Source organism: Ambystoma mexicanum, chromosome 12 (genome assembly GCF_040938575.1).
Source record: "Ambystoma mexicanum isolate Mex_15411 chromosome 12, UKY_AmexF1_1, whole genome shotgun sequence".
Taxonomy (NCBI): Eukaryota; Metazoa; Chordata; class Amphibia; order Caudata; family Ambystomatidae; genus Ambystoma; species Ambystoma mexicanum.
This window is the reverse complement of record NC_090936.1, coordinates 476258552-476276573: the sequence shown is the minus strand read 5'-3', so window position 1 is coordinate 476276573 and position 18022 is coordinate 476258552. Positions and strand designations below refer to the sequence as shown.

Sequence of the window (18022 nt, the reverse complement as noted above, 5' to 3'; positions counted from 1 at the left end):
GGGTCTTTGGAGGGGGAGTTGGTCTGGTTGTTGGGTTTATGATATGATCATATGATAGGTTATTTATAACATGCTTAATACCTAGAGGTTTCTAAGTGCGGACCAAGGATCAAACCTCTGTTTCTCTGTGTCATCTTGCTTCCAAGGAGAGCACGTTGCCTCTGAGTTCTCCTCAGAGTTCGGTGCAGTTGTTCAACTGTTGTTCCTTGTGCCAAGCTAGTGTTGATTTTAATCTTCTTAAGTTGTTGCGAATTGAAGTTTTTCGAGGGTGCGTATTTGTTCAGTTGGTTGGGTAGGGTGTGGTCCTCTTACGATGGGAGGGCTGTCCTTTCTACATGGGAGGGTGGCGCATCTGGTTATGTGTGCGGTAAATTAGGTAGGGGAGTATGGTAGTGGTTATTGGCTTTGGTTACTGAGTGTTCAGGGGTGTCGTGTTTTTAGGATTCAAATTGTGGCAGGTGCTGATAATATTCAGATGGGTGGTAAGCACGAGGTGGAGAGCCTAGGTTTTCAGGGGGTTTACAATGAGTTATACTCTTGGGTGTAGGATATCAGATGTTCGAAGGGATGTAGGTTTCGGTGGGCGCCATGCAATGATCGAACAGCTCGATTTCTGATCCTTGATCAGTAGCGGGTGGGTCCAGGTTCTGCAAAGGCTGGAAGTGGTCAAGACTGAGACACCTAGCTATCGGGAGAGGGCTTTAGGCCTCACAGAAGGAAGGCAGTGATCAAGTATCAGGTTGGGGACACCTGGTGACAGGGGAGGTTTAGTTTGGGAGAGGTAGGTGGTAATTAACGCCCGATTTTAAGATGCCTAGATATCGGAAGGTCCAGGCCTCTAAGAGTGCCAGGCAGCAATTGAACACCTAGACTGGGACACCTAGACAGCAATTGGGCACCTAGACTGGAACACCCGGACAGCGGGAGAGGCTGCAGCCTCACAGTGTAGCAGGTTTAACAGTATAATCTAGGGGTGGGAACACCTAGAGTTGGCACTTGTGTACAGAGGCAGAGAGTTTCAGGTTTCACAATGCAGTTCAGGCACAGGGGAGTGCACCTAGGTATAGTTTGATAGAGGAGAACACACCCAGATGTGAGTTCTGTGGGGGGGGGGGGGGCTAGGTTCTATAATGCAGCTTGGTGCGGGAGGGACACCCAGGCTTGAGAATCCTGTATTGAGGTGGAGGGCCTAGGTTTCACTGTGCAGTTTAGTACAGGAGAACACACTGAGATTCGAGAGTCCTATATATTTGAAAAGGGGCCCCAAGTTTCGTTTTGTAGTAGATTCGAGAGACTTTTACAGTGGGATAGAGCCCTGAGCTTTACAGTATAATTTGGTACGGGGACACCTAGAATGGGGTCCGGTATGGTGGGAGAGAGGCTTAGGCTTCACAATGACGTTCGGCACGGGGGAACACACTGATATTGAGAGTCCTGAATAGTGGGAGAGAGGCCCAAGTTTCACAATAAGTCAAATGTTGTGCAAAGGGCAAGCATGGAATGTGCAAATACACATAATTATGCAAAAGGGTTCATCGCCCTGAACAGTGGTGTACTCCTATAGCCCCAATTGAGAATTTAATGTGAAATTGCTCTTAATCAGTACTCGCGAGGCACCATTCTTAGTTTTCGAGGTATGGCAATAGGCCATGAGGGTATTGGGTATGATTATCTTAAAGGACAAACAGAGGATACCCTGGGCCTCATTGCGAGTCCGGCGTTAACCCTGCCGGTGCTACCAGCAGGTCGCCGGCAGACTCTGAACGAATTACCAGCGCCCGACTTCCTGGTGCCACTGGGCTATTAAAAGTCTGGTGCCGGCAATTTCGTTAATCTCCATTCCCATAGAATACTATCCCATTGAGCATGTATCCTAACAGTGTCTGTCGTAGGGGTGCATGTTGTAACAGCGTGTGTTGTAGGAACTTGCATATTAACAGTCCTATGGGACTATGAGAATGGGGACACGGGAGCACCTGTAACAAGTCTGACTACCGTGGCTGCTGCGCCCGGCAGGGTCAGACCTGTCGGGCACAGCGGCTCCAGCAGGCAGACCTGTAGTTTGCCATTCCGGAAACAACAGTGCCGGTAGGCTTACCAGCACTGTTTTCGGACCTGCAAACTTATGAGGCCCCATTGTCTCATCCAATGAAGCCATGACATCACCCCAGAGGTTGTCTCCTTACATGTATTCCTCCCTCATATAGCCGCCCCCAGGGTGAATATCAGGTAGCAGCTGCCATTCCCTGGCCACATGAGAGGAGCTCACCGCCTGGTTATCAGTGATGACTCCATTGGATTCATCACAGTGCTTAAAGCACATACTTACATTCCAGGAGCATGGCTCGCAGGAACGTGTTTCCAAAAAGCTTTTTGCGAGAGCTTGCGTCATAAGGATGTGGAAGGAGTGAGTGCCGTAGGATAGTGTGTGGTAAGAGGGCATCTTGTAGGAGCCCTTATAGTTGGAAAGTTTGTTGTAGGAGCACCTGCTGCAGGAGCAAATGCCGTAGGAGCATATTTTAGAATAGTGTGTATTGTAGGTGCATGTGTTTTAGGAGCATGTATCCTAACAGTGTCTGTCGTAGGGGTGTGTGTTGTAACAGTGTGTGTTGTAGGAGCTTACATATTAACAGGCGGTGTGCAGCGCTGTGTGTTTTGCAGTACCTGCACGTTTCCTACTGCTGGAATTTGCCAAGAGCCTGGTTTCTGTATCCATCAACAAGGGAGGCAGTCCTACATTGACAAAACGTCCACACCAGCGCGGAGCACAGCACGGTGTGCAGCGATATGTGTTTGGTCTTCTCCAGAAGCGATGGCGACTCAGGAGCTAATGCTCTTGCACAACAACAAACTGCATAGGCGAGTCATTTAGGTAAGAATCTGAATTATTCTGACTGACTGAAGGAGAAATAAGCGATTTTGACCTTAATATCCATCGAGGATCTGCTCTCCAAGGACAATTGCACTTATACATAAGAGGTAACTTGTGGGCCTTTGAACCTCTAATAACGTAATTACTAAGAAAATGTCACTGATGCTCTCCTCCTTTTTTTTGGAAACTAACACCTACATTCTAGAGGTGACTGCGGGCCTCTGCCTTGGAACCTATAATTTGTCTAAACCGGTTTCCAAACTACAAACGCGTAAGAGGTGAGTGCGGGCTGATTTGGACTTTGACCCTCGCAAAGGATAATGTCAAAGCACATATGGCTCTGTGCTAATGGTGGGGCTGCATAAGGATGCCTGCTACTAGTCACAGCTGCTTAAAAGAACGAGAGGTATGCTGTGTCCCGGCGGCTAGTTGAACGCTGGAAAAGTAGGGGAACGTTAAAAAAAGAAAAAAAAGCAATCTAAAACTTTATTGGTAGGAGTCTCTCCCTCCATTCTGGACATTAACGAGATTGAAAACTCGGAACGTGGCAAGATCACAGTTTTTCTCAAACTCACGAAAAAAGAAAATACTAGTGAACCCATTTCAATCATAACTCCAGAAGAATCAATTAGTGCACCAACCACTGAGCACAATCTGTCAGTGGACAAGCCAACTGAAATCAACTCGCTGCTAAAGTTGTGTTTAAATCTACAGGTTGTTACAAAGACTGTGAATCAGACATCCACCATGAACAAATTATAGGAATCAAGGACCCATGCCCTATTGCACCCTCAGACTTGGCAACATCTTCCAACTTAACTACAATCGTTATGAATGCCTATGCTTCCTCACCTAAACATCAAGCAAGCTTTTCTTCAAGTGAAGCTTCTTTTTTAGACGATCCATGCATTCAGCCCGAATTAATGATTTTACTCAAAGCCGTGTTCTCTCTTTGGAATACTTTGCACAAAGATAAGCAAATAATAAAACAGGACTTAAATGAGCTGACAGAAATGCAGAACCCACCGGTACAAGCAATGAATGAGACGATCATTGGCAAGGCACAAGACAAATACTTAGGGCCTCATTACACGGTAGGCGGAGGACCAAGGTGCTATTAGCACCTTGGTCCATGCCAGTAAAATACTGGCACTGCCTTGGTGGAAAGGGGAATTACCGCCCTATTCCAAGGTTGGCGGGGCCGTAATTCCCCCTTCCCCATTGCCCTTCCCCATTCCCATTTTTGCCCCATAGGGCTCTATGGGAATGGGGAAGGCGCTAATTACAGTACCGCAAATTGCGGTACCGTAATTAGCACCCTGGTCCCTTTGCGGGTTGGTTACCTATCCGCAAAGGGACCTCGTAGTAAGACGGTAAGGGTTAACGGTCACCGGTACCATTACCGGTGACCGTTGACCCTTACCGCCTTCTGTGTAATGAGACCCTTAATCACTATTCAAGACATGCAAGATCAAGACCCTATGAATGGTCCGGAGGGTCTGGCATGTATCAACACACATCGGCTACGACAGGAGACGGCAGAATCAGAAAATCAACCGAAACTCACCATTCCTATTCCTAGTTAAGCTGAAAACAAAGAATTGAGTAGCTGCACGGGAGGAAAACACCTGCAAGGCTAAGGTTGCAATGCAAGGTTTAGCTGAAACCTTTCCAAGCAGCTCGAAACTTCATGAAACTGCAAAGGGGTTCACAATTATACCAAATAAGATTCAAGAAGGCAAGAAAAAGACAAAGCACGGATATATACCCATTTTGCAACTTAAGACCATAAATAGCCCACATAAATAAGTAAGGGCAGGAAATAGGTCTATTAGATACATTTTTTCCTTCTGTAACCAACACTAAAACGGATAATGAGCCAACTTCGTCCATGGGAACCTGGCCATGGGTACTAAGTCCCAATACAACAATGAGAATATTGAATACACTGAAATTTCAGACTTAAATCTAGGAAGAGAATCGCAACATGCTAGACCTAGAACATTTTTCTTCTCAAACAATGAATGTCGCCTCGAATAAGATAAAAATAATTGATACATATGCAACATTGGCTAGTCCCTTTCTGAATCGTTCAAATGTACTAGAATTGTTCCACCAAGTTACACCATTAAAGATGATAACACATGACATAAAACAAGTTGAAGTCCCAAGACAATCGTGGGAACCCAACTGGGCTGTGGTCCATCTTGTATCACCTATCATCACAGAACTTATAATGACTCAATATGAATATGAATTAGTTAAGGAGATAAAAGTGAAGACGGGTATAGAAACAATCCTGTAACTTCTAAAGTAGGAGACTACGCACCAGTACAAGCCATCAACAACATTGTAGCCAAAATGTGTTCTTCACTCCAGCCAAAAAAGCAAGAAAGTTCGGATTACGCTTTTGAAGACTGGGGCTACTCTGAAACGGATGGTGTCGAGTGACTAAAGCGTCCCAAGAATCTTCTCATCCGATCTTAGAATTCAAGGGGATATAGATCATTCCTAGAGAACTCCTTGGGACTTCATTATTTTGTCACAACAGACATTTTCTCTTAAAAGAAATGTGGTTAAATCAGGACCTGCTTTTAGACAAACAATTTTTCAAAGGAAGGCAAAGAAATATGTGAAAGGTTGACCGTTTTGGAGGGTTAATCATAGCGGTTGCAAATAAGTTAAAAGCTACAGAGTTTCTCCCCTCACAGCAATCAGCCAGGTCCTGGCACTAATGGTGGATCAAATGTTGATAACTGGGAAATGTTCCATCCTGCTTCTAAATGTGTATAACCCACCCGGGAATGTAAAGCCAAGCCAGATTACGGTATGGCAATCTGCTTACCCAAATGGGGTTTGCTTTATAGTAGGAGATCTAAACTTCCATCGTCCACGATTTCAAAAGAATGAAGTAGTAATTTCACAAGATTATTTCTACACTACAAATCATTTTGGTTCATGGACCCTGGGTTCTTCTGAGGAGGAAATAAGAAATGATACTAGTTACTGGTTATTGTTTTTTCAGACACACCAATGATTGCAACTGGTAAATGCAAAGAGTGATGACCAATATTACACTTGGAGTATAGCATTCATGGATTGACTTCATATTAACTACCAATCAGGGTTTTATGAATGTTAGCAATTTCGTATTCTGCCCAAATGAATTTACAGATCCTGTTGTAAATTGGCCGGTAGTTTCTCAGTTAGCAATGGAGGCAAAAGAATAAGGTGGACTGAAAGTAATGTGACAAGGATTGGCACATAAATGCTGACTCTTCTGATGGAAATGAAAAGAATTATTAATAACATCAAGTCATTTTAGCAGATTATTCAGTAGTACACCTTTAATTTGGTGAACGAACAAAGGAAAAATATCGATATTGCAAACAAAGTACAACAGAAAGTATAAGAGCACAATGTTGCACACAAGAAGAAACAATTAAAGCAAGATATCCGATGGGTAAACAATATGTGGAGGGACATGATCAAAAGTGTGACATAAAAAACGGAGAATACGTTTTTAAACTGGTACAAAATGCATAAGGGCTCTTTTACTTTGCAAAGTGGAAGGCAAGGTTTTCTATTCTAAGGGCAAGGATACAAAAAAATTTGTGGTATATTTTTCATAAATATAACTCGACCCGCACCACAATATGAGAAATTAATTCCATCTCGAATGAGGTATGGGAGAACTACATACTAGCCTTGTATTACAGAGCAAATGTACATGAGAAAAACAATATCTAACAAAACATTGAAGATGGAGAATATTTTAAGTTCACTGAAGAAGACATTGAAAAAAATAATAAAAGATTTTAAATCTTCTAGGGCACCAGGCCCAGATGGTTTGCCAAATTTAAAGTTGACCCTAAATCATGGGCCCAAATTTTGTATAACATCTTTCAAAGTATTGTTACAACTGGTCAAGTACCAGCCACTTGGAATCAGTCGCAGATGTTCCCAATTTACAAACAAAAGGCCCAAGGGACTATGCTGCTAATTAAAGAATACCGGCATGTGATTGATTCCAGTGCCAAGATTTTCTTTAAACTACTACATTCCATAAATATATGGATAGAGGATAAGAAGATGTTCGTATTCAGCAATCACGATTTATAAAGGGTTTTAGCACAGTCACAAATGTATGTATTATATTTGCAGCACATTGTTGGATAAGAACAAGACTCTTTATATTTGTTGTATTGATTTTACAAAGGCATACAATACTGTTAATCGAAAAAAAGTTAAATTATTTTTATTGCTATTTCTTAAGTTTACAATACAATCTCCCCCCCCCCCTCTCATTGGCCCTATCATATAAGGTTTACTATTATCACTTGTCAAACATTGTGTCAATATCCTCAACTGTGCTGCCCAGTAATAGGTTCTAAACTCTGGGAAGGCTATTCCTCCTCTATTCCTCTGACCATTAACATCTGCAAGGTCACCCGTAGTCTTTTATTCTGCCATATAAAGATGGACAAGATGTGATTGAGTGATTTAAAAAAAAAAACTTGTGGGAATAATAGCTGGCAAGGCCTGAAAGTAGTAAAGAAGCCAAGGTAAGGTCACCATGTCTATCGAGGCCATGCATCCCAACCATTATATATACAAGGGATTCCACATTTGTAAGTCCCTTCTTCAAGTATCCAGCATCTAAGGGCAGTTTGCCTCATACAGCGTATTCACAGATTTTGTAATAAAAACCCCTAAGTGTTTCATTTTTTCTTCTACCCATGAGAATCCCCAGATTTCAACTATATTTTTTTTAGTTAGTGTAAGGTTAATTATTTCAGATTTTTTGTGGGTTAATTTATAATCCTGAAACTGCCCCAAATAATGTTAATTCTGATGCTATTGCTTTCAGAGATTCACCTGGGTCTGATAAGACCAGCAACATGTTATCGGCGAATGCCATTATTTTATGTTCAGTTTTTCAAAAATGGATCCCCTTCACACCCAGCATCTCCCGTATACGTTGTACAAAAGGTTCTAAATATATTGCATAGAGCAAGGGGGATAAGGGGCACCCCTGTCTGGTACCCCTCTCTAAGCAAATCAGGTTTGATAGTTGTCCGTTAATAGACACCCGTAAGGTTGGGGTTTGATAGTTTGCCTGTATCCTTTACAGAAAGTGTTAACTAAACCCCATTTTCTGTACTGTTGGAAAGAGAAAGTGCCACTCCACCTGATCAAACTCTTTTCAGAGTTTAAAGCGAGGAGCACCGCTGGAATACCTCACCGTTCCACTTTCTCAATAAGGTGACATACCCTTCTTAAATTGTCAAAGGTCTGGCAATTTTTTTTTATAAACCCTGCTTGATCGGCCCTATTAACATATGAAGTTCATTTGTGTGGCTAGTATCTTGGTGTAGATTTTTGCGTCAATATTAATTAAAGATATTGGTCTATATGACCCACATTGTACCGGGTCTTCCCCCAGTTTTGGAAATACCACTAATTTAGCCTCATCCATTGACCAAGTAATATGCCCACTTTTTTTCGAAGAAGCTATACAAACATGCCAAATGGGGGGCCAGATGGAAGCTTCCTTATGGCTGCAATCGCCTCCTCCTTCTCTGCAATATCCTCCTGTAGTGCCTCCCTGTCCATTTCCGATAGCTTCGGGAGAGATATTCTGGCTAGGTATGTTTTTAACAGCCCTTCCTGTAGCATTTCAGAGGAATATAACGCACCATAGAACTTTTCAAAGCACCTTATCAGTAACTTCCTCCCCTTCCTCTTTCATAATCTTCAAAATAGTTTGGATGGCCGTCCTTGGTCTCAACTGACGTGCTAGTAACTTACCCGCCCTATTCCTTCAGACATAATTGTGGTTTAATTCTGAGAAGGGTCCTCTTTTCCTTTTTTGCCCTTCATAGGTCTAATTGTCCTCTGATTATTCTATATGTTTCCATTGTTTCCCCCATATTATAATTGCTCATTTTTGGCATTGTATTCTTAAGTTGAGTCTCCAAGTCTTCCTCAAGCCACCTAGACATCTTGTCCTTCAAAGCTTTATGGGCTATCAATTCCCCACTGACTACCGCTTTGAAAGCATCCCACCGGATACTTGGGGAGGTATCTGCCATTGCATTTTCCCTAAAGTAAGCTAGGAATCGTTCTTCAATTTCCCTTGAAAAGACTGTGCCTGCAAGGATACATTCCTTTTCCAATTCCACAGCCCCCTTTCTCGAGAAGCATGATCCGATGGTGCCATCGATCCAATTGAGACTTCCTGAATTCGACCCACCAGTCTAGCGGATACCCAAATATAATCTATTTGCGACTGGGTTTTGTGTATGTGGTTGTAAAACATGAATCCTGGTTCCCTTCCACGGTTAATTCGCCACACATCTACTGGTTCTAGTTGTGTGAATTTATCTTTAAGCCGTTGTGATGGTGTACCCACGCCATCATTCCTGCATGACTAATATCAATTTTTCGCATCCCATATTATATTCAAATCACCCGTCGGTATTACGTGGACCTCAGCCACATTTCCAAGTATCTCCATTATAGCCATCAGAAGATTTTCCTGTCCTATGTTAGGTGCATACACTGTTCCAAACGTAAGTACTTCCCTCTTAATGCGGAATTTCACAAAAAGGGATCTCCCTTGTTTGTCACTCACCACCTCCAAGATCACCAGGTCTGGGTTATTCCTAAATGCAATCAGGACCCCCGCTTTCTTCTCAGTCATATTTGCATGCAGAATCTGCAGGTATCCTTGCAATCTAATTTGTGAATAATCTTTCCTACATATATGAGTTTCTTGAAGCGCGTGAAAGTCCGGTTTCTCGTGCCTCAAGAATGATCCTAGCTTTCAACACTTTGTAGGCAAATTTAGCCCCTGAATATTATATGTAAGTATTTTAAAGCTCATGATAGGAGTCCAATCCCACCCTTCGTATTCCTTTCCATTGGGCCTTATCCTCTAGTCTCTATAAGAGTCCCCCTGGGTCTACGGAGGTAATTGCTGCTTTGAAATAAATGCTTGTATTAGGCTTGTTGGAGCCCTCGTGGCTCAGATTTGATTGCCCTTCACCCCTTGCCATACTTCCTCAATTATCCTGCTGGTCACCCTCCCAGACCACCTCCCCTTCTCCCTTGCCCCCTCTTGTGCCCACCCCCTCCCTTCCCCAAACACCCCACCTCCAAACTTTAAACGCAGGTCGGTACATCGGTGCTACTGACATCAGGAAAATCCATTCATGCGCCGGTAAACTACCTGGGAACAACCAATTGCAGAGAGGTATACTAGCCCTCTCCATGAGATCCCAATCTGGCCCCCTACTTCATCTCCCAATCTCATCCCGGCCCTCCTCCTCCAATACTATTCTCCATCCCCCTCTTATCTACAGCGGACCCAACAAATCCCTTGATGTACCCGATTTGTTTGATCCCCTTCACCCCTCGAAATTCAGCGTGTCCTTAGATTTGTCTCAGCCTTTCGGAGCTCTAGTCTTCCTATTGTCCTGTTTTGCCATCATCCATTCCTATTGTCTCTGCTTAGAGGCCCTCCTTCCACATCCAACATTCCAGGCCGGTCTTCTCTGCTTTCCAGTGCTACCACATCCAGTCCATCTTCGCATGTTGTCACCCGGACCCGTCTCCCCGTCCAGCAGAAGAGTAAGCCAAAGGGGAAAGTCCATCTATAAAGCACCTTCCCCTGGTTAAGAATTTTAGTAACCAGATTCATCTGCCTCCTTTTGATTAGGGTGGAGAAAGCTAGGTCTTGATAAAGCTGAACTTCCGAGCCATTGATGGTTAAGGACTACCTGTCCATGCTGCCTAAGGACTCCTTCCTTCTGCCCAAATGATGTAAACGCAGCCAGCACATCACAGGGTCTGGTCCACGGTTCTTTCCTGGGCGGGTCCACCCTGTGTATTCTGTCTAAAAGGATATCGTCCAGCGGGATCTCCAAAAAAAATCTGCACAAAGAGTTTGTATAGAGTGATTGCAGTCTTTGTCAACGATCTCCTCTGGAACAGTCTTGATGTGTATGTTAGATAGTCTTGACCTAGTCTCCAAGTCTTCGCACTGAATTTCTAGATTGTGCGTCATCCGTGCTAGCTGCTGCATGGTTTCATTGTTTTTTCGCGAGTCGTCTTCTAATTCTTGCAAAGCTCGCTCTGTATTGTCCACTTGCTCTCCTAATTTTGAGATCACCCCTTTATTTTCCAAAACAGGACTTTTTATACCCGATCTTACTGCAACAATCTGTTCTTGAAAAGATTCCTAAAGCGTTGTTGATGCTCTGCTCGACATCGCATTAGTTCTTCCTTAGTGATTGCCATCAGGTCTCCGTGCTCTTTGATCGCTGTATGTGGCGACCGTGCTGTTGGGGAGCATGTTTTGCTTGGCGTGTCTTTCCCCTGATTGCCAACACCCTCCCTCTGCCCTTCGAGTGTTCACCTTTAGAGGTGCTGGGGTGCCTTTAGTGCGTCCTCTACCTTTGGCGCTCAAAATATGCTTCTTTGGGGGTAGGTCACCTCTCCGCCCGCTCTCTGCAGATTAACTGGGCTGTCAGGGTTTTATGCTTCACTCAAACCTGTGACCTTCACTGCCGTCCAGATCTACTGCGAGCGTCAGTGCCAGCTATCCCCTCCGGTAGATTTGGAGGATACCAAATGACACCCCCCTGCCCTCTTTCTTTTAGTCTTATGGATCTCCCACACAGCCCAACAGTACTGAGTCCTCCAACACGTACTTAATAGTCTTTAACCCTTCACTGACAGAGCCTTTCCTCGGTGATTGCTACCTTAGTCCTCCTGCTTCACACACAGCATTAAAAGTCTTACCTCTTAGTTGGAGGTTTTTAAAACTGAGGGGTAGAATAGGAGTTCATAGAAGTCGCATGCCTCTAGGACCTCACCAATTACTTTGCGGTCCACGCCTTGTGTTCTTTGTCTCCTCCGCTTTCCTGCGCCACCAAGTCTTCCCGACTCATCTACTGCCACATATTTCAAGGTCAACTTTTAAATGGAAATTATTCGCTGACCAGTGAAAAATAGGCTCTGCCCAGAAATGTACCTTTGATGTGGTCAGCGTCCCAAAATGGTTTGGATCTTGTCCCTTGGCGAATCACCATCTCTTTCTTAGTTTCTTGCCTCAGGGATCCCTTTAAGTGAGTGGTAATGGTGTGTTTTTGCTCTATGCTTCCTCCTCCAATTGGATGCTGTACGCCGTTTCCTCGGTTCAGCACTTATCTCCTGCCTGCATGCACACGGGCATGAGGGATATGCTTCCTCCTCCCCTCCTTGACGTGCCGTCTCAAAGTCCTCTTTGGAAGCCTCAGCAGGCTCCTCCACCTTCTCTTTGCTCCTGCCAGAGCGCCACGCCCTGCCCTGCCCTGCCCCCGTCTCGCCGCATAATGCAGTATCTCTGCCTGCGGCCAGTGCCACAATAGGGGCTCCGTTCTCTTGTGGGGGCAATGGGAGCTATCCGGCTCTCAAACAATCACTGTGGGGTGGGGAGAAAGAGGCGCAATATTCCCCTTTCATTTTGGGCCAGAGACAAGCTGCATTCAGCACGTCCTCTGCCTGAGGGTGGCCATCTTGGAATCAACCGACATATTTTATGGGAGACAATTATTGCTGAAAAAATGCATTAATCATAAGGTACAGATCCGAACAAATCAGGAAGGAGATTTAAGTGTGAAGTTTCATGTTAACCATGGTCTAAAACAAGGCTGCACTAGCCCCAACATAATTTAATATCTACCTAAGTGATCTAGGTATTTCTCAGCCGAACTGCAACAATCTGCTGCATATCTCCCAATGCCCAGTGGCATGGCTATTGTACGCGGATGATAGTGATTTTTGACCGAACAGCGCTGGGGCTACAACTTAGTTTAAAGGCGTTTTAAAAGTTCTCTTTGAAAAATGGTCGAATTCTAAATCTCACAATCTAGCAAAAACTATTATGACGATAAAGGCCAATAGACTTAACATTAAAAAAATCTAATAACATGCATAAAGAAATATTTTCTAAATCTATTACAAAGTGGTGACTAAGTTTAAGGCTATAAGATCATTTGTACAAAAATCTGGTGGGCACTCAATTGAAGGATTGATACAACTGTACAAAATGTGTGTTGTCCCATGTATCCTATATGGCCTAGAGATATATACCTCAAAAGACACAAATTAGTTGAGTATCTCGGAGGGTAAATTATGGAGGATGCCGCTAGGCTAACACGAAAAATGATACTCACATGTAATCTCTATATTAAAATCCTGATGAGTCGGGACAAAAAGTAAATACCTATATTGACACTTTTTAAATCAGGAGGGTGCTTTGAACGGTATGCAGCTCTAAAAGAATGGAGAAATGAGATTAGAGACTTTTTGGAGAACATAGGATGTACGTTTGATGCCACAGAATTTGGCCAGCAAATTTAAAGAAATAAAATGTAAAGCAGCTATATGCGATAGAAATGAAAGAAGCTCCCACTTATTTAATTTCGCTGAATACTGTAGACAATCTTATCCTGTGAATACTCAGTTTATATGTAAAAAATAAATTCTTACGCTAGACATTTTAGAATCCTTTTAAGATTTAATCAACTCCCAACATTAATGAACATTGGTGCTTGGAATAATATACCTTATGAGGAGCATTTATGTAGACTGTGCAAAACGGAAGTTGAAACCACTAGACACTTACAAATTGTATATACCTCTTATGAAAGGGCATATGGCACCCGGGTGCAAACCCTGGACTGCATCCATAATGATACATTCTGGTCATATATTTATGGGAGAAAACCTTGTGAATTTTACTTTATACTACTTGTGGAACGATATTAAGAAATTAGGACAATTGGATTTTTAGCCTTTATCATATGGTCTTTTAGTATTTTTTTTAATAAAATGTTATCAGTGTAAATGTGTGTGAAATGTTTTTATATGTTTGGTATACTTGATGTGTAAATGGTTTTATTTAAGCAACAAACAAAAAAATGTTTAAAAAGAATGAACAGGTTATAAAAGCTTGTGTCATAACAGTGTGTCATAGGAGCATGTGATGTAGGAGCGTGTGGTAAGAGGGTGTCTTGTAGGAGTGTGCGTCATAAGAGCGTTTGTCATAGATGCACATGCCATTTTTGTAGGAGCGTGTGTTGTTGGAGCATGTGTCATAAGGAGTGCGTGCCGTAGATCGTTTGTGGTAGTTGCACATGTCATAGGTGCACCTGATGTAGGAGCGTGTGCTGTAGTACCACGTGTCGAAGGATTGTGTGGTAGGGGGATTATTTGTAGGAGCATGTGTCGTAGGAGCACGTATCATAGAAGCATGTGTAGTAGGAGCATGTGCCATAGGAGAGTGTGCCGTAGTAACAGTGTTATTAGTGTAGATATCCGAAATGTTTCTCTCACACTTACATGTAACATTTTAATTCATTTGTTTACCTTTATTTCGGTCAAAGGACCATACAAGTAAATCAGAAACAAGTCACAATCAATTTATAGTACATTATCAGAGCAATTACACAAATTAAAACTTTTCGCTAAATCAGAACATATAAATTAACAGAGGTTTGACACATTTTTTAAAATACAAATAAATTCATATACAATTTCTAACACACAAGCTTTAAAAAGGTACATAATGCACCTGATGTTTCACCCAATTGAAATATCACAGACTCATGAATGCAAAGAAGCAGCTTCATTAAATGGCACCCAATCGTGCCCCCACCTTGATACGAGGTACAACCTTAGGTGATGCAAAGTAATATTACCCTCCATGCCCTCGCCAAACAGTTTACAACTGAGTGTACTGCCAAGCCATCTTTTGAGTTAAAAAAACAGTGCAAGCGCTTGTTTTGGGGTTCTGGCAGCTCTACACCCAATTAACGGCTGAAGATACTTTTTTCTCATGACATGGTAAACGGGGCAGAATAGTAGAAAATGCATGACATAATCAGTTTCATTTTCACATAGAGGGCATTTGTTGGAAACAGCACAACTACAATTAGGTAATAATACAGCCATAGGTAGGGTGCCCAGGCGAAGCTTAACATACAATGCCCTAGAGAATTTTGGGGCTACAACATCCAAATAACCTTCACAACCAAAACTCTGCTTCACCTCCCAATATTTCCATCCACTCTCGAGTCCACATACTTCATCATGCATAAGGGCATCTTTGATTCGTTTTTTTGAGCTCCTGCTGATGAGCTGAGGGCTATCACACACAGTGGCCTAACTAATGAAAGGATTCCTTTAGGTATTTCATCCAGGGAAGGGAGTGCACACCCTCCTGCGATATAACCTCTTCTATAGCCGATCTGTACTTGGTTAGTCCAGGAGCAGACCAAACCCATATCCAATTACACGACTTACATAATGACGCGATCACACGGACATCAACCGATAGGAAAACAGGAATAGCCGGAGTGCTTCTGGGGAGTTCCAAACTTGTTTTTTTACACATTTCTTTTCACTGATAATTGGTCGCACTTGGTTTCTCCCCAAAGCTCTGCCACAAAGAGTGCTGCTTGTCTAGTCTGAGTTGAGAAGGCTTCCGGGATACTTTCACTGCTCCACCGCCACAGTTGTGGGCAAGCTTGGTAACGGATCCACTATAACGGGTGAGTGTAGTATCAGTCTTGGAGCCTTTGGAGGACCATTTACAATTTTCAGTGAACCGGACACCCAAGTCATATAAAATAGACCTTTGTTCTGCTCATGAAATGTATGCCTCCTGTATATATGAAAGCTCACATTAAAGTCAAATCTAATTTTGATGTGAGTTTTCAATGCGTACAAGAAACATAAAATGTTGACAGTTTGTACTTCAATGAATGTGAATCAACTGTACAAAGAAGTGTATGCGTTTTATTGTTTCTAAATCACGCAATTTAAATCTCCTGAAAACTGTCAAAGTCAGTCCTCATTTTCATGCAAGTTTTCAGGAGATTGCAATTGCGTAATGTACGAGCCATAAAATTCCTATGCCTTTTTGTACAGTTCGTGCACATTGATTATATCTGAAAACTGACAAAGTTAGCCCTGATTTGTATGCATGTTTTCCAAAGAAGCAATGGCGTAATGTATGAACTGTGAAACTCATACATTCTTAGCACAATGCCTATGAAAGATACAGATTTATTCTGGGGATGCACCACATATACATAGAGCCTGTCTCCTAAGAGCGTGTGTTGTAGGAGCACATGTGGCATATGTTGTAGGAGTGTGTGTTAAAAGTGTCTGTTGGAGCACTTGTTATAGGAGTGTTTGTCATAGGTGCACATGTTGTGAGTGCACGTCATAGGAGGTCTCGTAAGAGCATGCGTCGCCGGAGCATGTGTCGTAGGACATGTGTACTAAGGGCTTGTCGTAAGAGTGTGTGCCATAGGAATGTGTGGAAAGAGCGTGTGTCCTAGGAGCACATGCTGTAGGAGCGTCTGTCGTATGTGCACCTCATAGGCATACCTGTCGTAGGATCATGTCTCATAGGAGCGCATGTCATAGCAGCACTAGGTGTAGGTGTGTGTGGGTTGCAACAGTGTGTTGTAGGACCATGTGTCTTGAACATAACTTTATTCGGCTGTAGACACCATAAAAGCATTTCATTGTCATACACATACATACACAGTATAATAAAAATACAGTGGGCATACCCAATAAGAAAATTCTAACTTTTAATTTATCTTACATTATAAATGATGTGCGCTAGAATCTGTAGATTTGGCTGGTTTACTTCTAGAATCATATTTGGGTCCTTAACAAATTAAAAGTTAGAATGGGATTAGTGCACGAACAGGACACGTTTGTACTTATCACTTTTATGTATTTTCTCAATTAGCTTGGGATTTAACCCGTGACTTGAAATACAAGACAGAGATTAAAACGAGAACAAGTAGCATTGGGTAAGCTCTTAAACCCCAATACCATACAAATCTTTTATTATCAAAATGGTCAAGTAAATGCAAACTTAGTAAAATAAGAAAATAGTGATTGATGAATGTCTACAATGTTCAAAATACATACCTAAGTAACTAATAGGTTTTTCATCTTTTATCATTTCCTTTCTTTTTGATGTTTTTTTCTCTCATTCCTTAACACTCCTACTCTTTTCCCCTCCCTCAATGGCCACTTTCTTTGAATGGATTGTTCTTGTTTGTGTAATGACTTCTTGAAAATTACATAAATATATTTTTGACTTTGCGAACTTGCTAAAACAATAGGCCCTGATTTGAGAAAGACGGAGAACCCGTCGAAACACGTGTTATCACAGAGGGCACTGTTGTAATAATAAAAACTTCTAAAAACTACATTGGGAAACGGAGAAAGGAGTTATGTGATTTTTTCACTCTCAGAAAGACGTGGGCGCATGGGCTCAATGCTTAAGTAACTGCCAAATTTTTGTCTTTCAACTTAACGGAGTAGAGGAACCTAGTACTCCGTTACTATTCCATGCGACCATTAAGACAATTCACACGAAAAGATATTCAAGGGCGCGGAGGTCCATCCAAAGGAATACCCACCCCAAAGGTTCCTCATTCTCTTGTCCAGCTATGTTTTGATGTACACTTGCCTACATTTTTGCATTTTAGCCATCGCCTGGGCTATAACTCCTGTTAAGGCTCAACTGTATTTTCATTTTGGATTGCTGCTGACAGAGATGCTTCATCTCACTTCAAGCGTAGCATGATTGAAATGGATATCCAACAGGTATGGAATGGTGTTTTAGACCCCCGGCCTGAATTTGAAACATAAAATATATCACAAGAAGCACAAGCGGTGGCAGACATAGACAGGGTGTGGGATATCCGCATACACCACACCATCAAGATCACAATATCATTAAGTGAGGAGGTTAACTTCCTCGCTCACTACAAGATGGCAGTGTTTCGAAAGGCTGAACATTTAGAACAGACATCAGGAATGTACTCATGTGCATTACTCATTCCCCATGCAGGGCACATGATCAAGCCAAGGCTCACAAGAAGCATAAGAGGCACATGTCGAGAGTACAGTATTTTTTTTTATGGATGACAGACTGAAGGATTCTGATCCTGCGAGTGCACTGCTATGCAAATAAAATAAAGGGGATTGATCCGTTAAGATTGTTTGATGACACATGCAAACATTTAATGTATTCATCGATTGTGTTCTGGTTAACAAGAAACCTTT

General features: G+C 42.5%; 1 protein-coding gene across 1 annotated transcript in view; it reads right to left on the bottom strand.

Moving 5' to 3' along the window:
- Positions 1–18022, bottom strand: part of AGK (acylglycerol kinase) — a 560713-nt gene that overhangs the window by 40167 nt on the left and 502524 nt on the right. The gene's annotated exons all lie outside the window — the stretch shown is intronic.